The sequence below is a fragment of the Camelus ferus genome, chromosome 33 (genome assembly GCF_009834535.1).
Source record: "Camelus ferus isolate YT-003-E chromosome 33, BCGSAC_Cfer_1.0, whole genome shotgun sequence".
Taxonomy (NCBI): Eukaryota; Metazoa; Chordata; class Mammalia; order Artiodactyla; family Camelidae; genus Camelus; species Camelus ferus.
The window spans coordinates 16886071-16912557 of NC_045728.1; the positions used below are offsets into that span (position 1 = coordinate 16886071).

At 37.8% G+C, this 26487-nt stretch overlaps 1 protein-coding gene and 1 long non-coding RNA gene across 4 annotated transcripts in view; both read left to right on the top strand.

Moving 5' to 3' along the window:
* ALG9 (ALG9 alpha-1,2-mannosyltransferase) overlaps positions 1-26487 on the top strand; it is a 79008-nt gene that overhangs the window by 31848 nt on the left and 20673 nt on the right. The gene's annotated exons all lie outside the window — the stretch shown is intronic.
* On the top strand, positions 2-19318 carry LOC116661204. Its single transcript, XR_004317022.1, has 3 exons — positions 2-14; positions 6304-6306; positions 19071-19318. It is a non-coding gene; the product is annotated as an uncharacterized LOC116661204 (long non-coding RNA).

Genomic DNA, 26487 nt, shown 5'->3' on the forward strand with positions numbered 1-26487 from the left:
CATTAAAATACTTGGTGGGGAACTTTCAAGTTATCAGTAGACCTTTGACCTATTGCTATATTCTGGTTTGAGCGAATGGACCTTCAGTGAAGGCTGTTCTCATAGTGAATCCCTGAAGCAGTCTGTGTCAGGGCTGTGCTCTTCTGCCCACTCATCTTTACGCACCCTGAGACCCCACACGGGTTTTATTTCAGTTCCTTAGAAAGATGACACTTTCACCATTTGACACCTGTAAAATCTTTGATTGTGGAAAAAAGTGAGAGCAATAAAGAGAATGTTCCTGTTTCCCAGAGACAGTAAAGGATTATTTTATATAATTATTAGAAAGCACATTTTTTGGCAACCTGTCTGTTAAAGAAACATTTAACAGTTTAAGTGTCAAATACATTTCGTTTAGATTTTCTTATATCGTATTTCAATTAAAATGTGAAATATTGGGACTTCCAGTTCTCTTCCTAAGCAAACCTGCAGCCACGTCTGGCCTTTTGTCTCCCAGACTGGGGCAGGTCAGACTTCTATGAAGACCCCTCAAGGTTATGAGTGAGATTCTTACTGTGTGTGCTCTAGCTTATGAGCTATGTATGTAGTCGTGAAATACACATTTGGCTTGGCCCCTAGACGAGGTAAGAGATGTGCTCCCCTAAGTGGCTTATATTGGAGCTTCCTTCTGACTTAAGCCTCTGATTCCTGTAACTATGAAAATACCCCTGGGCAGGATAAGCTGTTGTTGGTCATTTTCATTTTAGCTGCATGTAGTTCCCGAGAGCAGGCTTTGCTGTACAGGTGACCACCATGGGGACACTGGATAGTCAAAAGGGTAGGACAATATGCTATGATGGGGCAAGATATAAATTCAGAGTGATGTTGTCATGGCTGTTTTGGGAAGAGAAAGTCTAGGGTGGTTAAAAAAAGCATGGACTTTGGAGACAAGTAGACCTGGGTCCTCATCCCAACTCTGTTGGTGACCTTGGGCAAATTACTTAACACCTCTCTGTAACTAATTTCAGTTTCTATCTATGAAGTAAGAATAATGGTACCTACTTTGGAAGAAATAATATGAGATTGGATGTTATATCTCTCTGTCATATTTAGCACAGTGTCTGGTACATAGATTTTCTCACAAACATTCTCAATTTGATAATGGTGTTTTTGATAGATTAGAGGTAAAGGAACCCCTAAGAAGATTTATAATCTGCCCAAATCTCTCTCTCCTTCGTTAATTTTATTGTTCCCCAACCTAATTTTTATTACAGTCCTTCCAGACTCATTGTTGCTTTTTCTGTCCCTGTGACTTTGCTTATCTTGGTGACTGTGCCTGGACTTCCCTTGTCGACCTTCTTATACTGTCAAAACTCTTCCCCTTGGAAGTCTCTCCCAACTATTTAAGTCCATAGTGAGCAGTTCTTCTCTAAATGCCTTACATGTTTATCTGCATAGCTCCTTTAGCCATCTAATTCTGTTCTCTTATGTGATTTAAATGTTTCTGATATGGATGTCATATTTTCCCCTGTCAGATTGTGAGTGCTATGGAGAGAATGCCTGCCCCTTATTTCTTTTGTATTCACCAGGGCGTTCACGGTAGCGCTGCATATCTAGTCGTTAGCCTGTATGTGCCTCCTGACTTGAGAAATGAATAGTCATCATTGTTGGGACAGTGGTGTTGAGAGAAAGCTGGCTATAAAATCCACATGAAAAGATGGGTCAGCATCAGTAATTATTAGAATGGCTGTCATCGAAAGGTCTACAAATAATGAATACTGGAGAGGGTGAAGAGAAAAGGGAACCCTTGTACGCTATTGGTGGAAATGTAAATTGGTGCAACTATGGAAACAGTTTGGAGAGTCCTTAAAAAACTAAAAATAGAGCTACCTTTTGACCCAGTAGTCCCACTCCTGGGTATATATGCTGGAAAAACAAAAACACTAATTCAAAAAGATACAGGCACCACAGTGTTCATAGCAGTGCTATTTACAATAACCAGGACATGGAAGCAACCCAAGTGCCCATCAACAGACATTTGGCTTAAGAAGATGTGTATATAACACACACACACACACACACACACACACACACACACACACACACAATGGAATATTACTGAGTCATGAAAAAGATGAACCATTGCCATTTGCAGCAACATCGGTAGACCTAGAGAATATTATGCTTTTTAGTAAAGTAAGACAGATAAAGACAAGTACTGTATAATATTACTTATATGTGGAATCTAAAAAATAATGCAAATAAATCTATGTACAAACAGAAATAGACTCATAGACATAGAAAATAAACTATGGTTACCAAAGGGGAGGGGTGGGGAAGGACAAATTAGGAGTATGGGATTAGCAGATACAAACTAGTATACATAAAAAAAGCAAGAAGGACTTGATGTATAGCACAGGGAATTATACATAATATCTTATAACAGTGTGTAATGTAATATAATCTACAAAAAGAAAATAATCTCTGTGCTATACACTTGAAACTAATACAGTATTATAAATCAACTACAACTGAAAAAAAAAAAAAACTACAGTGGCCTATTGTACATTTCTTAGGCTTCAGTTTCTGGTTGTCTCCGGTTAGATCATATTTCCATATTCTCTGCTACCAGACATTGTTAAATTTAACTGGCTATATTAGCTTTACCCAAAAGGTGCAGATTTTCCAGAGTATCTGTAGGAGTCATCAGAATGCTGGCTGGTAAAAGGAGGGACAGATAAGTCTGATGTGTGGTCTGAGTGTGTAATCTCATTGTGCTCGTACACCTTTCTGTGGTCGAGAGTTTTTCTGCAGAGTTCTCTCTGGATTTTCCTGCATGGTGGGGGAAGTGCCCTTCAGATCCAGTCCACTCACCCTTGACCCTTTGGAAAGGAGAAGAGTCATTTGATTGCTCACAGTGAATTCTGCGTGAACTATGATCAGGGATTAGTTTCTTTCAGTTAACTGTTTACAGAGATATTTGTTTTCATTTGATGATGAAAGTAAAAAACATTTATTGTATAAAATAATGAAAGCTATCAATGAGAAAAAAATCATCTACAATCTCACTATCCCAATATTAAACCACTGTTAAAATTTTAATTTTTTTTTCACTTTTTTCTCTTCCATCCATAGGTGTATGTGTATGTAAGCAAAAATCTCAAATATTTTTAAAAATAGTGTTGTAGTTCTTTAAGAAATGGTGCCAGCATCAAGACTGGTGGCCAAATAGCTTTGCCCAACATGTAACAGCACAAGCTGTACTACATTTAGGTTTGCTACTTCTGGTATCAGTCCTGGGTTTTAAGTACCAGTTCATTCAAAAAGGCAAAATAGTCATATTCTCTGTCTTTCTTGAACATGCTGAATAGCAGCATTATTTTTATTTGCCTCTTGGTTCTGAGTGACAGATTTTAGCCAATCCTTGGCTTCAGTGCTTAGTGATTGGGTCTGTCTCCTGTTTCTAGTCTGAAGGGAAACTAAGAAACGTTCATGACCTCCTGTATTTCACTATCATCTTTTACCTCTGAGTTTATCAAGCATTAGGAGCAAGTGTTTGTGAAGGTGCTGTGACTTCTGCTGCATTGTTATAACTTCACTGCAGCATTAATATTTCTTCACTGCATATTTTTGCATGATAGGTACTGAGTAGCTGTTGAGTAGCCCATTATTGAACAGGTGGCATTTTTACAGTGGTATCTGCCAAGATTTTCTGCCAGAATCAAGGTGTGAATTTAGAAGATAGACTCAGTGTCTCTTCTTTATTTCTTGACAGATCCAAATTTTAATTCACTATTTCAAGGTGAATGATAGCCTTCTGGCTTCAAATCTGGTATCTGATTAGGGAGCTACCTAGTCAGTGGGATAGAGTTTGGAGTAAAAAACACGTGTTCAGGAGGGAGCCTGCAGTTAGACTTTTCTCTGACTTCGACTTAATGCTAAAGAAGATTTTCAGGAAGCTTGTCCATCTGTTATCTTTGAAAAAATAAAACTGATCATTGAATATTTTTCCCCAATAGTAATACAGTCACTTCCACTATAACATGATATAAAATTGCTAAAAATGCATGGAAAATCACAAGGCTTATGGGGAAAATGAGATTAGGGGTGCAATACTCACGAACTTTGTCAGTGACACAGAAAAAAGATAGGAACCTAATAAAAACAGTAGCATAATTTTATATATGTTAAATAGCTAAAAATGCATAAATGCTACAAATGTATGGCACTTTACCTTGAAAAAGATCTCAAGTTTGCTTCTGGAAATGGCATTGGGAGGGCTGCAGCTTGCGAAGTAACACCAGGTATGGATGGTGTGGCGCATAACACAGCGAACTGAAGAAGCTGGGAGGTATTTCAGTGCGGGCTTGTGTGCGCTTTGTATACCCCAGGCTGATGCGTTTAACTGGGTACAGTTTTCTGGAGTCACCTAGTTTTTCTTGTGGACACATAAGCAAATGTAAAAATTGAATTATGCTCAAATTGTTCCCTAATATATCAGTTGTGTTGGAACGAATTTGCATTTTCAAAGCATATCTTACAACAGAACTGACTGTATATTCTTGTTTTTCTTTATCCCTGCTTTTACCACTTACCAGTGGAAAGAATTATGGATTTGGAAGGGAACTTGAGATATAAAAGTCTATGATCTCTTCATTTTATGAGTGAAAAAACTGAGGCTCAGAGAGGTTGTAACGTGACAAAGATTTGTCCTAGGATGAGAAGCTTGGCTTCGGGATTCCCCAGTATTCTTTCCACACATGTTTATACCATGTGGTGTAGCACTTGAAGACATGTTTTCATGGAATGGTTAACTGTTCTTTCATGTAACAGGGATGAATAGACATTAATTGGCTAAATATTACTTTTTTAGGAAGTTACTTTCCGTTTCTGGAGCTCTGTTAGCGTGCATGCCAGGTACTTTATGTAGTAATTGTTGTATTTACCAATCAATAGAAATTATCAGGGTCCACTCATTTTCTTTTTCTTTTTCTTTTTCTCTCTCTTTTAATCCTTTCTCCTAACCCTTATTGGAAATCCTTATTCAAGGAGAAAATTAATTACCCTCTAGATATCCCTACTAATTGTTATTAGCCCTAAGGAGCAAAGCAAGCAGATTCAAATTGCTATATATTATGTGCAGTTCGAATAAGATTAGAATCCACTCGTAATTTAAGTAAAGACTGTTCAGAATGCTTCTTTCAGATTAATTCCCTGGTATACATTGTGTTGGCATTTGGAAATGATGTTTTCATGATCTTTAGTAATTGAATGACCAAAAATTTTTACCTGTAAGTTTATGTTTTTACACTACAGTAAAGTTTTACTTAGGAATTTAAAGATTCAGTCAACAAATATGTATTTAGCAAGGCTTTATGGGAGACAGTAAAACTGTAAGACAGTGTATTCCTCTGGGTGACAACTCCTTTTTAAAATTTATATGTTTATATATAAATTTAAATTTATAAAATTTAAAATTTGAGTATGTATAAAAGAAGGAAAGAAAAGCCAGAAAAATATCTGAAATCTTTCGCTATCGAATGTTTCCTCCTAGGCCCCAGGGTTCCTCATAAGATAATATTAATGTCTGGCAGAATGATGTAGTGGTGAGAGCGCTGGGCTGAGAGTTAAGAGAGCCTGTGATTCTTTTCTGGGATTGGATGAAGTGTGTTTTCTTCTTATATGACTTTGTGAGTTTCTAAGACCCTTGAAATAGCTTTGCACCTCTCCAGTTTGCTGTACCTGCACCTGGAATCTGGTTCCAGTGTTAAGATTTCAGTTCATCCCCATTACCTGTTCTCTAATCACATATGTCATGGTGGCAAGTCTGACCTTGAGACATGGTTCCTGAGCCCTGGGGCCTGACGGCCAGAGATAGAAGTCTGTCTGCTGCTTCTGCCTGACAGAGACGCATCTCTGTGTCATGCTACCTGAGTGTGACGCTGACATTTGAGAGCTGAGAAGATGGAGCTGCAGACTCCATCCCTGGCAGGATCTCTGTAACAGCTGATGGGGAAAAGCTGTGAGAATATTTATTATTGCCCAGCTCCCCTTGGCCCACTCCTCCCCCAGCAAAACGCACACAGTGTATTATCAATGCCTTGACCTCTGTCTCAGGCCTTTTCTGTTCTTTGAGGGTATGTATTTTTGTTTATATCGGAGGTGGTATTAAATTGTCATCTTTAACATGTAACATCCTTACATCTTACTGATAAGGTGTAAACAATGGAACATTGATTATCAGTAAATTTGTTTGTATTCCCCCACCACTACTTTTTTTTTTTGGTTTAGAGGTACTGATTTTTTCTACTCCAAAGCTTCTAGTGGGTTGTTAGAAACTGAAAGAAGTCACATTTCTTTCCAAATGAGTCTTAAATGCTTGTATTTGACAAAATTTTAAACTAAGGGATATTTTTAGCTTCGACAGCTGGTTGATATGTAGCCTGTGACTAATGAAATGAAACACATTTTTGTTTCACGATCATGTGTTAATGTCACCCTACAATTTTGTTATTTTTGATGCAAGAAAGAATGATTAAATCTGAAGAAACAAAAAAAATGAGCTTTTTGGTTACACTTAAATGCAAATTTAAATCCAGCTTTTTGATTTTTGAATTGTAGATGATGTATGTGGTTATGGAGTGTGGTCTCAGAGTTTGCACTGAGCTATTGACGAAATTGAGAGAAGAAGCTATTCTTTCTGATTCTGACTCTTAGATCTAAGATGCAGGAGTCACTGGGTGTTACCAGGGATTCAAACTGAGAAATCTCAAACTAAAAATAGTCACAGTACAACAGTATATATAGCATGATCCAGATTTTGTGAACAAAAATCTGCATCTGCAAATAAAAAAGCCTGGGACATAAACTAACAGGTTGATGTTGATTTTCGTGTGTGGTAGGATTATAGGTGATTTTTTTAAAATGCATTTAAAATATTTTTTTATAATAAATTATATTTTACTTCCATAATTTAAAAAAAACTACCATAATAGGGGCTATAGATATCAAATCTTCGAAACTACCAAGAAGATCTCTGGTAGGCTTTACAAACAGTGCTCAGCATGTGGTCAGCCGACCTGGGGTTTCTTTGTCTTTGAGCACAAGAACTTTCAACTCAAAATTGGAAGATAGTTTTTGGTTTTTTTGGTTTTTTTTTTTAGATTTTCTATTGAGTAATTTTTGCCTCTTAGCCTTCTGGCCTCTTAGTTAAGTCATTTCAGTCATTAGATCTAAGACTGTTTTTGCTGCTCTTTCTGCAAACTAGGATCTAGGTCGCCTCAAAGAAATAAATGTAGTTTACCTATTACAAGTTATGAGGAAATTTTTTTTTTCAAAACCTGTAACTAAAAAAGGATGCTGCTGTGGCAAAGAAACTATGAAGTAATAAGTTAAACTCTTCCAGGCAGGAGAGGAGTTAAAGAATTAAATAAAAATTGAAGTAAAATAATTTGCCTATTGTTGAGGTTAGGACGAAAGGCCTTGTCCATCCAGTAAGTGTGCCACAGACCACCTGCTGGTGGGCACATCCCCAGCAGTCTGAGATCACTGGCTTAAAAAGACAATGAATGGCCTGTAAATCTGATCAGTATGGTGACATTAATCTACAATCTTTCCACATCTTTTTATTCTTAATTATTTTTAAATGTTTCTCATTTTGTTCCCTCCTTGGCTTTTTTATCCATCCATTCATTTAACTTTTTATTCTAGATTATGTGCTGAAAATAGGAAGGTGGCAAAAAGCATAGTCTCCTGTCATTTAAAAAGGCCATAACAAGAAAAAAAAACCATAATGGGTGGGGAAAAAAAGGAATTGGGAAAACAATGTAAGAAACAGAAAAAAATTTTAAACTTCTACAGTCGGTGTTCCCTGATAGGTTAAAAGGAACGTTTGGGGACCATAAAACAAAAGCATGCTTTGAAGAACAATCAAAATAAAAGCTCCTGAAAATTAAAAATAAGATAATAGAGATTTTAAAAATCAGTAGCATGATCAGAGGATAAAGTTGAAGAGATCTTCCATACGGTCACAATACAAAAAGAAAACAAAAAACCAAAGACAGAAAATAGGAAAAGGGGAAGAGATCAGAGGATCCAGCACGTAGCTAATAGTAGGTCCAGAAAGAGAGAATAAATGAAGCAGAGAGAAGAAAATTGCCGAAGAAGTGACGTGAGGAAATTCCCTGGAACTAAAGGGCATCACTTTGCAGACTGAAGGAGCCCACACAGTGCACCTCAAATGACGGGTGAGAAGTGCTTCATACCAAGGTGTATCGAGTACCAAAGAAGTCAGTGTGTATTGTATTACTTGATAATTGAAAAATCAAAAGGTACCAGAAGAAAACTTCGGAAGGATTGTGAGTAGTTGCCTCTGGGAAGTGAGACCCGGGAAAAAGGGGGCACTGCTGTTTCTCAGAATAAGCTTCTTGTACTATGTAAATTCTGAACTATGCACATATATTATTTTGATAGACCTAAAGATGAGTTTAGAAAAAGACATAAATCTTCCTGTCAGAATCTGATAGGAGAGACGGTTCTAAAGTATTATTCAAAGGCTTCAAGTATGAAAGAACATTGAGTGTTTAGGGGAAAATAAATGGTTTGAGGTTTTTAGATTTTAGGTAACTGGGCAGAGCATTTTTAATTCTTTTACTTCTCTTTTTCATTTATTCCCGTATATTTATGTATGTGACTGTGTTCTCTGATAAATTACACATTTATTTGAGGACAGGGGTCTGTATCTTTGTCCTTAATCTATGAAACCTCTGCAGTACATAACATGGGGCTTATACACAGCAGATGATTTTTAAAATTTTAACAGAAGTACTCAAATATCCCTTCATTTAATCTTCTTGAACTTGAGAAGCTTCCCCAGACCCTGATAATAGAAATTTAGACTATTTAGGACTTGAGCACTGTCATTCTTCAAGATCTAGGTATACATACTGCAGTTAGCATCCAGCCTGCTAGGTTAGAAGCTCCTGGAGGATGGGAACTATGTCCTTTCCATCGTCACATCTCACACATTGTCCAGCATTGGACACATACTAACTGAATGAACCTTTTCAGTCTTCATTAGCAGACCCCAGACTGAAAGGAGTTCTCTCCTGCTGCCTCTTGTTTTGGTAATGAGATCCTTATATTACCCCAAACCCTGATTTCTATAGCTGTCTCCCCCTGCCTTTAGTAAGGAATAGAACTAGAGAGGTTTATGTTTCCTACCAAGATGCCAACCCTCTAAAAAGATTCATTATTATTTATTGCCTTAATATCATAGCATTTACTATAAGACAGGTTAGCAATTTATTTTTAGAAGGCGAGGTTGATATCTCCTTTTGATCAATGTTGTCTCTATCATTTCTCCTTCAAGTCTTACCAACATGTTCGGTCCTTTCCATGTTAAATGATTTTCATGGGGTTTCATAGAAGTTTCTGCTGTTCAGTTTATGTTTTTTGAGTTTATTTTGAGACAGATACACCCTTCTATTACAGACACAAGTTAACCAGTTCAGTCACATATACCATTCCCCCAGATCTGCAGCTCCTTACTGCTTTTTTTTTTCATTAAAAAAAACTTTTTTATTTTGAAATAATTCCAGATTCACAGGGAATTACAAACAGTACAGAGAAGGGTACATATACCCTTCATCCAGTTTCCCTCAATGTAGATATGGTATAATTCCAAAACTAGAAAATTGACATGAGTATAGTTCTGTGTCATTTTATCTCATGTATCGATTCATACAACCACCACTGCAGTCAAGGTTGATACAGAACTACTCCATCACCACAAAGATGTTTTTTGTACTAATCCTTTATAGTTGCACCCCACCTTCACCATCCTTAACCCTTGGCAACTGCTCATTTGTTCTCCATCTCTGTAATTTTATTATTTTGAGAATTTTCTATAAATAGAATTACTTAGTGTTTTACCTTTGAAATTGTCATTCCCCGCCCCCTCAGCATAATGCCCTTGAGATCCATCCAAATTCTATCAGTAGTTTGTCCCTCTTTATTTCTGAGCTCAATGATACAGATACATACAGTTTGTTTAAACATTTACCTACTGGAAGACGTTTTGGTTGTTTCCAGTTTTTGGCTCCTACAAATAAAGCTGTTACAAATCTTTGTGTACAGGTTTCTGTGTGGATATTCATTTTAATTTCTCTGGGATAAATGCCCAGGAATGTGATTGCTGGATCTTGTGGTAGGTGTATGTTTAGTTTTTTAAGAAACTGCCAAACTTTTCTAGATTGGCTGTACCAGTTCAGGGGATCTGTAGAAATCTTACCTTCCTTTACATTTTTCTACCCTCCCCTGTTTATAATTTAATTATCAAATATTTCCTCTACATGATGTTGAGAATCATGTCAGAACGTGCTGTAATTTTTGCTTCAACCTCTAAACATAATTCAGAAAACTCAAAAGAAGGAAAATCTAATTTTTTATCCATGTCCTTACTCTTTTTTTCTGCTGTTCTTTCTTCCTCCTAATCTTCCATGATTTCTTCATTATTGTTTCCTTTCTGTGTCAAGAATTCCTATAGCCATTCTTTCAGAATAGGTCTGCTAGCAACATAATTTCTTGGTTTTCCTTCATCTGGGAATGTCTTAGTTCCCCCCTTCAGTTCTTGCGATATTTATTTCCTCTTGATATGGAATTCTGACATTTTTTTTTCTTCCAGCACCTGAAAAATACTGTGTGCCATCCTCTGGTGTCCATGGTTTCTGATGAGAAATTAGCCATCACCCTAATTGTTTTTCCCTTATAGGCAAGGCGTCATTTCTCTCTGGCTGCTTGCAAGACTTTTTTCCTTGTTTTTAGTTTCAGAATTTGAATTATGATGTGTCTTGGCATGAATTTTCTTTGAGTTTAGTCTGTTTGGGATTCACTCAGGTTCTTGATTCTGTAAGTTTAAATCTCTTGACAAATTTAAGAAGCTCTCAGTCATTATTTCTTTTAGTACTTTTTCAGCCCTGCCCTCTTTCTCATCTCCTTCTGGGACTCAATGACGTGAGTGTTAGCTCTTTTGTTACAGTTTCATAGGCTTTTGAGGCTCTCTTCTTCCCCCTCCTCCCCAGCCCTTTTTCTTTCTATTATTCAGATTATATAATTTTATTATTCTGTTTTCCAGTTCACCGATTCTTCCCTCTGATTCCTCTGTTCTGCTGTTTAGGACGTGTACTGAGCCTTTCATTTCAGTTCTTGTCCTTTTTATTTCTAAAATTTTCATTTGGTTCCTTTTACTTCCTCTATTTCTCTGCTGTGACTTTCTGTTCTCTTGTTTCAAGCATGTTTGTGATTGTTCATTGGAGTGTTTTTATCACGCGGCTGTAAAATCTTTGTTAGATAATTTTAACATCTCTGTCATCTCTATGTTGACGTCTGTTTGTTGTCATTTGTCATGTCATGAGATCTTCCTTTCATTGAAACCTGGACATTTTGGGAATTATGAGATCTCATTTAAGGCTTCTGTTTTAGTCAACTTTTTCTGACCCTACACTGATGGGAGAAAGGATGCAGATGGAAGTCCAAGTTCCCCACTTGGCCTCCATTGATACCTGAGGCTGGACAGGGGTGTTTGTTACTGTTGAGTGGCAGCGAGAGTTCACACTCTCTACCAGGCCTCTGCTGATAGCACCGTGGCTGAGAAGGGCAGGGGAGCCTTATCACTGTTCTCCACGTAGCCTCCACTGATGCCATGGGGTGGAGGGTGGCCTCATCACTGTTGGACAGTAGTGAAAGTCCTGACTCTCCACTACACCCTCTCTGACGCCACCTCAGCATGTAAGAGAAGGGGTGCCTCATTACTGCCAGGTACAGTGGAAGTCCAGGCTCCCTGAGTGTTTCCACTGACGCCACCAGGGGGTAGTGGGGTGAGGGAAGGCTTGTTACTCCCTAGCAGGGTTGGATGTCCTGGCTCCCTATGTGGTCTTGTCTGACACCACCCAGAAGGTCAGGCCAGGAGGAGTGGGGAGTCCCTGTTACGGTCTGACAAAGGTGGAAGTCCAGGCTTTCCACTGGACGTGTACTATCAGAGGTAGGGGTGGAATGACAGTTTCTTGGCAGGAACGTTTGGCTCATAAGAGAAGCAGACCAATAGAGTGTGTGTACATGTATGCATGCGTGTGTGTGTGTGTGCGTGTGTGTGTGTGTTTTAGGGAGGAATTGATTTAACTTCTTTAAGGAATTGACTCGTAATTGTGGGGGCTGGCAAGTCTGAAATCTGCAGGTTGATTGGCAGACTGAAAACCCGGGGAAGAATTGATGTTGCAGCTCAAGTCCAAAGGCAGTCTGGAGGCAAGAATTCTTCTAGGAGGAATGAGAGAATTCTTTTTCTTTTAAGGTCTTCAACTGATGAGATGCAGCCCATCTGCATGAAGGGTAATCTGCTTTTCTCAAAGTCCTCTGATCTAAATGTTAATCTCATCTTAAAAATTCCCTCATGGCAGCATCTAGTCTGATGTTTGGCCAGATACCTAGATATTGTAGGCTAGCCAATTTGACACATAAAATTAATGGTCAGCATTGGAGTCGAGTAGTTACTGTCTAAAAATACTGTTTCTGGGGTCCTGAGGTTCCTAGCCCGTCTGCCTGCCTTCCTCTACGCTTTGGAGCTGTCTTATGTTTGTTTCACGCACAATGTCCAGGTTTTTCAGCTGGACTCAGCAGGAGGAATATGGAAAAGTACCTGCTCTTGGTTTTCATTTGTCAGCTTCTTTTAACATATTAGATTAAATGCTTCATTGATATTTGAGGCCATAGGTTTTTATCTCTAACCCTCTTGTCTGTTTTCTCCTGAAATTTTAGTTCTTCCTTCTGTGTGTGTTTTTTTTTTTTATTTTAAAGATTGCATCTTTTGGCATAGAGTATCTGATTTTATGATCTCCTCTGAGTGGTTTTTTCCTCCTTCAGATTTTAGTTTAAAAATTTCTTCAGTTAGTTGGAAGTTTTTTCTGAGCACATTCACTCTGTTCTTGGTGAAATGCATTCTGACCCTCGCCAAGAACTTACTCGTCTATAAGCCATAATTCAAAAAAGCAGTCCTACGATTCGGCCCCATTGTTTGTATTCTGCTGTTCACTTCCCTTTTCTTTCTCTTGCAAAGTCCCAACCTTTAACTTGGAAAGAAATTGGAAATACCATCCCTTGGCTTCAGAGACCCTTCAGTATCCTACCTGTGACCTCAGAGTCATTTGACATACAGTCTCGTTTTCTTCTGTCATTTGTTTCTGATGTGAGTTGGCAGAGCTGAATGTTTGGCAAATTTATGTTTAGCTGGTCCCCTATCAAGTTTGGTATCTTGCAGGAAGATGGAATGCCTTTCTCTTAGCTGTGTTAGGTCTGTTTCCACATAGATGCTTCTAAACTCTCCAATCAGGGTCATTTACAGAAACTCTAATTCAAAGCCTGGGAGCCACATCCTGCCTCACATAACTTAGCCTCTTCCACCCGGCCTGTGTGTCTGGCTTACTTACACCCGTGAGTGTTTACAAAGGAGGCTTGCTATTCCTGTAATGCCATTCTTTTCTGCTACCTTCCCTCCGACTAGTCTGCCAAACCACTTTTCAGACTACAAATCTTACTTTCTACAGGAGTTCTTGCAGACCGAGCAAAGAAGAACAAATGATATTTGTTTTTATTTTGTTATTGTGACACAATTTTACCATGGTTACTTGCCCTGTCCAATCACCTGTTAATTATACACTATCCATTTCCCTTTGAAAAAAATCTACTTAATCTTTAAAAAAATCTATTTATAACCATCCCTCAATTATCTGTTATTAGAAAAAATAGTACATAATTAAACCCTACTCCTAAATATATTTTGCTATTAATACTTCAATATGAGAATATTTGGGGAATTCACAGAGTTTCAAATAAACTAACAAAGTTACCCATTGGAACTTAACATCGGAATCACCAGAAAATTGGTCACATTCCCCAGTCCATTTACCCTACCTAGCTTTTCCCAACATTCAAGTAGGGAACAAGTGATGTAATTTCATAGGTTGATGCAGATGTTAACCTGGGCAGAGCTTCATTTGCTGAATTTACACCTTTTTGAGTGGGTGATGAAAACAACCGTGAAAGATTTGAGTTTAAAAAGTAATTTCCTTTTCTTGGACTGCAGAATATATACCAGGAGCTGATGATAATGTCAGTCGACTGATTAAGCAGAGAAAATTATAATAGAAAAATTTTGTGCGAATGTTTTGCCAAGTACAGGTGATTAAAAATTAATTTTCTGTTACTTTGTATTTCTACTTTGGCATGATTGCTTTATTCTATTGGCTGAACGCCATTTAAAGTTTATTCATCCAGTATTGTCCGTCTTAGCTAGTGAGCTTCTGAAGGGCAGGCATCTATCTATATGTCTGTCTTCCTCTGGTCCTCTTTTAACTTGTAATGACAACATAAGAACCTTAAAAAGAAAATTGAAATTTTTGACAGAAATGTTGTCTGTCTTTTTGTACCTATGACTCAAGTAGAAGTTCTCTAAAAGTTGTGTGATTTGTTTTTCTTTTGTTTCTTAATTTGGTACTTAATACTCTTAAAGATGGTAGTGACAGTGACTTTAGTCATAAAAAAAAACCAGTGAATTTCATTCTATATTATGAATGTATTCTTAAAATACTTTATATAAACTGATATTTTAAAAAATCAAATTTACGAAAGAAACCCTGAATTTGCTGTTGCAAAACAGAAGAAATTAAACAATTTCTCATGGTTTCTCAGTTTTCTAAATACGCATTTTGTACAAAGTAGTAGATTTGTATTGAGATATGTTGTTGAGAACTGAGAGGTGTGTACACTGAGCTTCGCTGAGTGGCATTACCACTCAGTGGGTGTTCGCTCTCCTGGGTATTCACACAGGGCACACCAAGCTTGGCATATTGCAAGAAGATGGAATACCATTCTCTCCTGGGTATTCACGTCCACGTACATTGGTAAAGCCCTTGGAATTGAAGAAGCTCTGTAAAAATTTAACATTTTTTTTAAGCACAGAAGCTCACAAAATTTCCCCAACCCTTTACACAACTTAATTTCAGAATAATTGTGATACTGTCTTAACTAATTAAGTAGCTCCTTGACATTGGCAAATTCAGAGAACTGAATGACCTTATTTTACCTTTGCCATTCCTGGCAAATACGTATCTTCAACTGTGTTTAGTGCTGGAAGTTAGACCGAGTTCCTAATTGCTCATGCCTTGGCAATACAAAAAGCAGATCCTGTGTGTCTGTTACCTCCAGTACAGGGATGTCTTTCAATGTGAAAATACATCTAACAATGAGCAGGAGTAGTTTGAGAAGAGTAAAATCAGCAACGTCGAGTATGTTTACAGTTGTAATGAAATTATTTTCTTTACAGTGGTCTTTTCTTAGAATTGAGAAGCATTTTAGTGATTTGCAACCTAAACCCTCTGAAGAGATGGTAAAACCTCTGGGGCAGGGTTTAGGACTTCCATAAATCATAGAGCTGCAGCTAGAGGCAGAATATTCAGAGGTCCCATTTCCTGATGCAAACGTAACATTAGCTGGGTTGAAATAAGATGAGCACTTAGTTGGGGGCAAGGGGTTCGGAGCATTATTCTGCTTTTCTGTTGGTGTCATTTCAGAGAGTCGACTGTTTCAAACACTTGTTTGTTTTATGATTCCTTGCTGATGTAATTCACATTTAAATATAGTGGGATACACACACACACACACACACACACACACACACACACACACAATAGGACTTCTTTTTATGTTTGTATTTTATATATACTGAAATGTTGTGGCTAAAATGGAGTCAAAAGAAATCTTCTCAGAGAAATTCTTTACATGGAGGAAGTTCTGCCAGCTTGCAGAGTTGGTCTTAATTGTCTCTAATATCTTGTCTGTGAATTGAGAATAAGCAGGGAACATCCATGTGGAGCTTTGGTTTGCTCTTAAATCTGAATCTTCCATTCATTTTCTGTGCCTTTGTGTTCTCTAATCCTCTTCCCCAAAGCTGGAGAACACTCATAAATCTGAAGGGAGTTGTATATTCTGTACGCAGCAGTGGGATCCCGGAATAATTGTTTAAATTGATTTTTCTATGCAACTCCCATACTTTATTTTTTGTTTTTATTCTATAAAATGTCCAGGTAAGTCAAATCTTGTTATGATGAATTGTCTAGCCTTACTCATAATTAGTAGCCAGTCTACTGGAGTCTCAGCTCATTTTGATAGAATTTTTTTTTTCAGTAGACTTATTGCAGTGTGATGTGCTCTTTATTGTATGATATTTTAGAGGAAATAGATTGTCCTCCTGGGGCTTAGACGCTAAGAGAAGAAATGCTTGGCACTTACGAATAGCTGGTCTTAGTTTCAGTGGTTTGAAGTTGGCCAGCATCCCATTGCAGGTGTAATGACTGCTCTTGCCTTGAGCAAATACTCTTTGACTGCTTGCTGTGTGCCAGGTACTGTAGCAGGCTTCAGGGATACAGTGGTGATCAGGATGGCTCAGTCCCTGCTTTCACAGAGCTTGGAATGCTCAGCTAGAAAGAGTCCTGGGCCTCACTGCAGTTGCTCTGCAGGGAGACATGAGGACATGTAATAAATCAACATTTATTGTATGTTTTGGAAAGGAAGAGGACATCCTGGATACTGCTTAGAAGTTAGGTATTAAATTCATAGTATAAGTCATCTGTTGTTGCTGTTTGAGAGCCTCAGTTATGACCACATTTTACTGAGCTCTGGGCAGAGCATCTTCACAGTCTTTTTCAGTTTCAGTCCTCCCACTTGCCTTGGACGTTACGGGACAGTTGATTTCGACTGATGTTTCACATCGTCACCTTAGACTCTTAGAGGATTCTTTACTGTGTTTGTTCCCCAGAGCATTTTCAGTGACATTTGAGAAATAAGATCTGTTTTATATATGGAGATGGTTTTTCTCTGATGTTCTCTGAACCTCACGTTGGCCCTTGCCAGAGATCTCTATTTTTACAGCTATGTGCGTCATTGTCATTTCCAGCTGATAGATGCGTGAACGCAAGTTCACATCCTTCCTGTCTTAGGACTTGTGGGGGCTTGGCTCAGGCTGCTGGATAGACAGCAGGAAAGGTCACCGAGAAGAGGAGGTTAGACTATTAGCTCTTTCCTTGTCCCCACACGACATTCTAAACTGTGATAAATTTATTGTTTGGTACAACTGTTGAACCCATTCTTCTTATTATTTTGTTCTCAGTCTTCAGCCTCCTCCACAGCCTTTCTGTGGCTGTTGAAATCCACTCTCCCCGAGTTTCAAAACTGTGTACTTCTTTGATTCTCCTCCTACAACAGTGATTCCTTCCATCCCCTACGTCTTCCACTTTCCTCTGCCCAGTGCTTTACGCATCCTCCCACGCTGTATCTGTGGTCGTCTGCTCCTCTCTGCTCCTTTCTTCTCTCCCTTTTCCTACACTTTCACCTTTTCCTCCCTCATCTTATTTTCACATTTTTTCCATGCACTCTTGTGTATATTTGTTAAATACACATTTACTTAGCACCTACTGTGTGCTTTGTATTATGCTAGGTTTGGGGAATGCACAAGTAAATGAGATGGACCCAGCGCCAGCTTCCATGGGACTCAGCATTTTCCCAATTGACTCATAAATTATAATTGTGCAGTGTTTTAATGGAGGCATACTGATGGCTATGAGAGCATGAAATTTAGGGGCCTGTCCTAGTTTAAGTGGACATTGGAGTCTTTCCTAGGAAATCATTTTTAGCTGAAATCTGAAGAGTGTGTGGGAATTTATGAGGTGGAAACAGTGTTCCAGGCAGTAGGAACAGAAAACTGTAACTCAGTGTTCTGGTCACAGGGGCCTTCTTTCAGTTACTTGAATTCACCAGGACTCTTCCCACATTAGTAGGTAATGAAACACATGTTACCATCTTCTCTCAGTCTCACCTAAACTGATTCTTCACTGCAACTCCTTCTTTTTCCCAGTTCACTGCATTAGCAGTCTTGGTGTCATTGATTTACTTTGAAATAGACCTGAGATCTACCCTTTCTTCGTCCTTCATTCCCTCTGCCCTACAATGTCAAGGTGCCATCACTTCACAGGGGGACACTGCAGTAGTGACTTCCAGCCTTTTCCTCTAGCATTTCCTAGCTCCACCCTCCCCAGCATTAGCCTCTCATTCTGAGACCCTTTTTTAAAATTTTGGAATTGTTAATTTTATTTTATTTATTTTAAAATTGAAAAAAATTTTATTGAAGTGTAGTTGATTTGCAACATTTAAGGTGTACAGCAAAGTGATTCAGTTATACATCTATATATCTGTTCTTTTTCAGATTCTTTTCCGTCATAGGTTATTACAAGATATTGAATGTAATTCCCTGTGCTGTACAGTAGGTCCTTGTTGTTTATCTGTTTTATATACAGTAGTGTGTATCTGTTAATCCCAAATTCCAAATTTATTCCTCCACCCCTTTTCACCCCTTTGGTAACCGTAAGTTTGTTCTCTATGTCTGTGAATCTATTTCTGTTTTGTAAATAAGTTCATTTGTATCTTTTTTTTTAGATTCCACACATAAGTGATATCATATGACTGCAACTCACTTTTTTAATCATATTACTCCTTGGTTAAAAAAAACTAGAATAGATTCCTGATGCATAAAATCCAGATTCTCCTAATTTGGGTCCTCCATTATGAGTCCTCAGAATACCTCTCTAGCTTTGTTTCCTGACACAGACCCCTTGGAACAAGCAGACAGTCCACCTGTTTGCCCTGTAAACCACACTAATTTCTGCCTTTTGTTCTCCAGGAAATCTTCTCAACTAGTGTAGCCCCCAGTGATTTCTTCTCTGAACTCTACTCTTATAATACTTTCTATATTTCATATGTGCTTATGTTACTTTCTGACCTAAATTATAACTTTAATAACAGAGACATGTCTCACAGGAATTTTATATACCCTGGTTTAGAATTCACCAAGTAGGTACTTAATAAAGACTTCGATGATGCTCAGATTTATTTTTCCAGTTTTTTTTTATTGAAGTATAGTTGGTTTCTGATACTGCATTAGTTTCAGGTAGACAGCATAGTGATTCAGTTTCTTTTTTTTTTTTTTGGAGATTATATTCCATTATAGGTTATTACAAGATACTCGGTACAATTCCCTGTGCTCTGCAGTAAATCCTTGTTGCTTATCTATTTATAGTTGTTTGTATCTGATAATCCCATGCTCCTAATTTGTCCTTTCCCCTGCCTTTCCTTTCATAACCATAAGTTTGTTTTCTGTATCTTTGACCCCAAAAAAGATTCATTTTGATATCATTTAGTGGATGCTGCTAATTCATTGCTAATCAAAGATTATGAGTAGTTAATATTGTAACCCCTTATATCCTATATGTTTGGCATACATTGAATTGACAATAAATACCAATCTGGGTTGAAAACAAGAATAATTCATTTTTAATGGGCTGTAATGTTCATGAATTCTTTTCCATGAGTCAAGTTCTCACATTTCACGTAATAAATTAAGGATTCCTTCTACTGTTACAGCTATTTGTAGTGGTAGTCCTTTGTTGTTTACACGTTTTATTTAAATGACTGTGTCATTTAATCTTCATTATGACTCTTTGAGGTAAGTGATATTATCCTCATTTTACAGAAGAAGAAATTGAGGTATAAAAATCTTAAATGAGTGTGGGTCACCCAGCTAGTTTGTTGTGGAGACCAGACCTGAATCTTGGCCTCTGACTGAGAGCTCTTCTAATTTTTTAAATAAAAATTTTTTTCCAGCTTTATTGAGATATAATTGACAAATAGCATTGTATAAGTTTAAGTTATACAATGTGGTGATTTGATACATGTATATATTGTGAAATGATCACCACAGTAAGGTTAGTTAACACATCACCTCACATGGTTACCATATTTTTGTGGTGAGAACATTTAAGATCTTTTCTCTTGGGTGATTTCAAGTATACAACACTGTATTGTTAACTGTAGTCACCATGCTGTACATTAGATCCCCAAAACTTAAGTCGCCTGTAAGTGAAATCTGTGCCTTGATCAACATCTCTCCCTCTCTCCCAGCCCCTGGTAACCACCATTCTACTTTGTTTCTGGGTTCCACTTTCAGATTCCACATGTAAATGAGATCATACAATATTTGTCTTTCTATCTGACTTACTTCAGTTAATATAATGCCCTCAGGGTTCATCTATGTTGTCACAAATAGCAGGGTTTCATTCTTTTTTGTGGCTGAATAATATTCATGTTTGTGTGTTCTAGCCATACCACATTTCATCCTTTGACAGACACTTAGGTTGTTTCCATGTCTTGGCTATTGTGAATAATGCTGCCATGAACTTGGGGGGATGCAGACATTGCTTCAAGATAGTTGTTTAATTTCTTCAGATACATACCAAAAGTGGGGTTTCTGGATCATACGGTAGTCCTATTTTTAATTTTTTGAGGAACCTCCATACTGTTTTCATAATGGCTGTAACAATTTCCATTCCTACCAACAGCACAAGGGTTCTCTTTTCTCCACATCTTCACCAATACTTGTTGTCTCTTGTCTTTTTGATAATAGCCATTCTAAAGGGTATGAGAAGATATCCCATTGAGGTTTTGATTTGCATTTCCCTGATGATTGGTGATGTTGAGCACCTTCTCATGTACTTGTTGGCCATTTGTGTATCTTCTTTGGAAAGAAATGTCTATTGAGATTCTTTGCCCACTTGAAAAAATTGGGACGGGGGTAGGGTAATTAGGTTTATTTTTTTATTTGTTTGTTTTTAGAGGAGGTACTGGGGATTGAACCCAGAACCTTGCGTATGCTAAACATGTGCTCTACCACTTGAGCTGTACCGTCCCCACTCTTTGCCCATTTTAAATCGTATTATTTGGCTTTTTGCTGTTGAGTTGTATGAGTTCCCTATACACTTTGAGTATTGACTCCTTCTCAGATATATGTTTCAAATATTTTTCCCTTTTCATAGGTTATCTTTTTATTTTGCTGATTATTAGGCCTTCTTTTCTAACTATCTTATTTCTTCTCTGCTAGAGAACCTGCCCTTGTACATAACTGTTTTCTGCCGGAGACCTTTGTCCTTGTGTGTTTTAGTTGTTCAGTAACTGCTTCCTAGAAAAAAAGAATATTCAGCAGCTGCTTCCCAGAAAGGATGAAAAGAGGTTACATTTCTCTTTTTAGTGAATTAGCTTCTAAATTAGTATAATTTTGCCTAGGTATCTTTCGAAAACCTTTACTTACATGGAAGTTGCATGTGGATGGTGTGATGAGTGAAGCCTAAAGCTAACTGCTGTGGTTGGATGTTAATTAGTTACTACCCACATCTCTGGTAGACCATGTATCCAACACCACATCTAGCTATTCAGACCTGGCCAGGCTGAGGTCAAGTATTTGTCATACTCAGAGCTCCCTCACCAAAGGAGGTCTAGGTGTGAGACCATGTGTCTCTGCCCCTTGCTGGTTCTGTTTGAATAGAGGCATGGCACTTGCAAAAGCTTTTAAAAATTTGTTTCATGTTTTTAAAATCCTTGGGAGTTACAGAGTGGGTGTTCAGACCAAAAAGGCTGCTTCCTGGAGTGTTTATGCAAAGGATCATTTTTAGAGAGTTATGCAGAATGGAATTGGGTCTGACGTCAATTCTCAGTGTGCTTCCTCTCCCCTGGAGGAACAGCCCATATGTAGAGGCAGATGTGAGACTGAAGTCTTTTTTATGTATGAATAATGCTGGAAAAGAATGAGAACATTACTGTGAATTAGAGGTTGGGAAAGAACAGAGTTTACTGTAAGCCAGAGATGGCCAAGTTGGTCTTACATGCATTTTTCAAATCTTCAATTGTGTATAAAGCCTAAACCTAAATGTGCACAAAACATAAATGTGCAGTAAATTAATAATATAGCAATAATAGAGCACACACCTGTGTAACCATCACCCAGGTCAAATACAAAATCTTTACCAGCACCCAGAAGCGCCCCCAGCAGTTCCTTTTGATCACTACCCACCTCCCCTTCAGAGGGAATCTCCTGACTTGTATGATAAGAATATCCTTACTTTTCTTTTTAGATTTACTACTTTTATATGTATTCCTAAACCGTAAAGGTTCATTTTTGCCCATTTTTGAACTTCATATACATGGAATCATGTTGCGTTTTTGTATGTCTTGGCCTTTTTCTCAACATTTTGTTTGTAATAGTCACACATTGTTGAATGTAGCTGTAGTTTGTTCTCTTTTATTATGGTATAGCATTTCATTGTATGACTATACCACTATTTATTATTTTACTATTGATGATTGGTTGTTTCATGCCTGGGCCAGCCGTAAATACTGCCACTTTGAACGTTCTTGAACTTGTCTGTGGTGCATACATTTCTGTTGGATATACATTAGCTTGAACCATGTGAAAGTACCATTTTTGTGATTCAGTCACATATTGATGATTCCATATGGTTCAATCTAATACCTTGGAGTAGAATTGCTGGATCGTAGGGAATGCGTATGTTTAGTTTTAGTAGATTCTGCCAAATAGTTTTCTAAAACTCTACGAACTTAATCTTCTGCCAGCAATGTGTAAGAGCTGCTCCACTTTCTGGCCAGCATTTGGTATTGTAATTTTTCATTGTGATTTTGATTTGCATTTCCTTGGTTACTAATGAGGTTGAGTACTTGTTTTCATTTGTTTTGGCCAGTTAGATTTCTTCTTATGAAGAACCTATTCAAGTCATTCGCCCATTTTTCTTTTGGATAGTCCATCTTTGTCTTATTGATTAGCAGGTGTTCTTTATATATTCTAGATACGAGTACTTGACTGTTAACTGTGTCATGTCTATCTTCTCCCATTCTGTGGCTCATTTCTTTACTCTCTTAATGGCATCCTTGATGAACAGACATTCCCAATTTTAATGTAGTCAAATTTACCCATCATTTCTTTTATAGTTAATGCTTTTTGTGTCTTGTCTAAAAATACTTTTGCCATACATAAGATCTTGACAGTCGTCTTCCATATTATCTTCTAAGAGTTTTGCTTTTCACTTTAGTTCTATAATCTGTCTGAAGTTGATTTTTATGTGCAGAGTGAGGTTGAGGTCCAATTTCATTTTTCCCCCAATGGATATCCAGTTGTCCCAGCACGAGTTAATGAAGAGACAGTCCTCTCCCCACTGCTGTGAGGTATCACTTCTGTCATAGATCTGGGTCCATATGTGCCTGTTCCAGACTCTGTGCAATGGTCTGTTCTATTCCTAACCTAATACCTCATTGTCTTAATTACTCTTACTTTATAGTAAGTCCCCACATTGTTCTTCTTTTCTAAGATGTCTTGGCTATCCACATCCTTCTGCATTTCCACAAACGTTTTAGAATCGTGTTGTCAAATTGCACCAAAAAAGTCTGTTGGGATTTTTATTGAGACTGTATTTAATCTATCCATCAATTTATTTAGGATATGCATCTTAATAATAGTGGGTCTTTAACTTGGAAATAAGATTTATCTCTCCATTTAATAAGGTCTGCTTTATTGCCTGTCAAAATTTTTTTTGAAATAAAATTCACCATTTCAACAATTTAAAAAATTATGATCAAATTTACTATTTTAACCATCTTTAGATGTACAATTCTCTTGTACTAAGAACATTCACACTGTTGTACAACCGTCACCACTCTCTATCTCCAGAACTTTTTCATCATGCCAGACTGAAACTCAGCACCCATTAAACGAACATTTTGTTTATCCATTCATGCACTGATGGACGTTTGGGTTCTTTCCACCTTTTGTCTATTATGAATAGAGCTACTGTGAACATTGGGATACAGACAGCTGTTTTGAGTCCTTTCAGTTCTGTTGGATATATGCTTAGAAATGGAGTTGCTGGATCTTATCATAATTAATTAATGTCCATCAGTGGATGAATCATCTTTAGGTACACAATTCAGCTGCCCTGAGAAAATTTACACTGTTGTGGAAGCATCACCACTCTCTACCTCCAGAACTTTTTCAGTGGCTTTTAGTACATTTATATTGTTATGCAACCATCACCACAATGTGATTTCAGAACGTTTCAATCACTCCCCACTCAAAAAACCCATACCCATTTAGCAGTCCATCTCCCAATCCTTAGCAACCACTAATCTGCTTTTTGTCTTAATGGGTTTGCCTCTTCTGGACATTTCATATAAATGGAATCACACAAAATGTAGCCTTTTTGTCTGACTTATTTCACTTAGCATGTTTTCAAGGTTTATAGAGGACTTCTGCACATTTTCCCAGATTTATCCCAAAGCACACATTTTCAAATCCAACAATCTAATGTGCTGTTTACTGCTATTATAAAGGAATATATGATGTTGATTTTATATTCTGTAGGCCTAAAGTTTGATAAGCTCTCTTAATTCCAAAAATTTATCTTTTGATTCTTTTGGATTTTATACATACCAGTCATATCATTGTAAAGAATAAATGAGTTTTGTTTCTTTCCATTTCTCCTGCCGCTTGTTTCTGTTGCCTTACCCTGCTGACTAGGCCGTCCAGTACAGGGCTGCAGACAGTCGTGGTAACCGCAGCCTTGGCTTAGTCCTGATTTTTAAGGAAAAGCTTTCAACCCTTCATTGTTAAAGATGAGATCTGCTGTAGATCTATTCATGTTTCAAATCATCTTTATCTTAGCTGAAACTTGGCATTCTAGGACAACTCTTTTTTGGTTTTAATTTTTAAGAGACATTTAGATGGGCTCCTGAGAGCATTTTGCTGCTGATTCAGTCATTTTTGGCAGTCTTGATGTATGGCTTTTGAAATCACACTGACCTGGGTCCAAATATGGCTCTACTGTAAACTCACATGATTTTGGTTAGAACTGTAAATCCTTTTAGGGCAAGAACTGCATCTTATTTATTTAGTTCTGTATCATTAGCTCTAACTTATTAATGCCTAGTACACTGTAAGGGCTTAATATAGATCTTGAAAAAATGAAGTTATATAATTTTGTAAGTCTTGGCTTCCTCATTTATAAAATAGGAGTTAATAATCTCATATATACCTTAATACAATGATTTTAAAAATAGTATGTGTAGTAGGGAGAGGGTATAGCTCAGTGGTGGAGTGCATGCTTAGCATGCACAAGGTCCTGAGTTCAATCCCCAGTACCTCCATCAATAAATAAAACCTAATTACCTGCCCCTCCTCAAAAAAAAAACCCAAACCAAAACAAAAAAAATAGTGTATGTAACATAGTTGCATGTTAAAAAACACTGAAAAAAATGTTTCCTTCTCTTGAGTTTATTTTTAACTGACTACATTAATAATTGAGAGGATTCTTGAGACCTGATTTCTAATTGTGGGGGTGGGGGTTCCCCACAGTAAAAACAATTCTCAGATGCCATCTGGGTGTCCTACAGTTCAACACAGTCCTGACATTGCTCATAGGTAACGTTAGATTCCGCAGGTTGAGGGCTCCGTCCTACCAGACTGCCCCCTTCTCCTGCCCATTTCAGATACCAGTTTCAAGCCCAGGTGGTTCCCCGTTTCTTACTGGCTGGGGAGAAATCAGAGGTTCCCACAGCCCTCTCCTTGGGTTTGATTAATTTGCCAGAGCAGCTCGCAGAACTCAGAGCGAACATTTTCCGTACTAGATTACCAGTTTATCATAAAAAGAATATAACCGAGGAACAGCAGGCAGAAGAGACGCAAAGGACAAGGTATGAGGAGAGAGTGGGGGTCTCCGTGCCCCCTCCAGGTGCAGCGCTCGTCCCGAATCTCCACACATCCCCCAGCCAGGACGTCTCTGGACCTGACCGTCTGGGGATTTATGGATTCTTCATTACACACACGCGCGCGCACACACATGCGCGCCAATCACGGCCATCGCTGACTGAACTCAGCCTCCAGCTTCTCCCCTCCACAGCAGTGGCGAGGGTGATGTGTGACTGAAAGTTCCAACCTTCTAATCACATGGTTAGTTCCTATGGTGACCAGCACCCCCTCCGCCCATCTTCAGGGGATTTCCAAAAGTCGCATCATTAACATAGCTCAGTTGTGGTTGAAAGGGGCTTGTTAACAAGACACTCCTTTCACCTTTATGGCTTTGAAGGGATTTCAGGAACTGAGGACAAGAGACCAAGTGTTATAACAAAAGATGTTCTCGTTGCTCTTAGTGCTTAGGAAATGACAAGGGTTTTGGGAGCACTGAGCCAGAAGCCATAGAAGAAGACCAAAAAATATATTTATTATAAATCACAATATAACAGTGATGTTTTCTATCTTCGGGGTTTTATTTATAACCTCATAGAAATGTGTGTATTTTATTTTTTTTCCATTGAACTATGGTTGATTTACCATATTGTGTTAGTTTCAGTTATACAGCAAAGTGATTCAATTATATATATATATTCTTTTTCAGATTCTTTTCCATTATAGGTTATTACAAGATATTGAATGTAGTTCCCTGTGCTATATAGTAAATCCTTGTTGTTTACCTATTTTATATACAGTGGTGTGTATCTGTTAACCCCACACTCGTA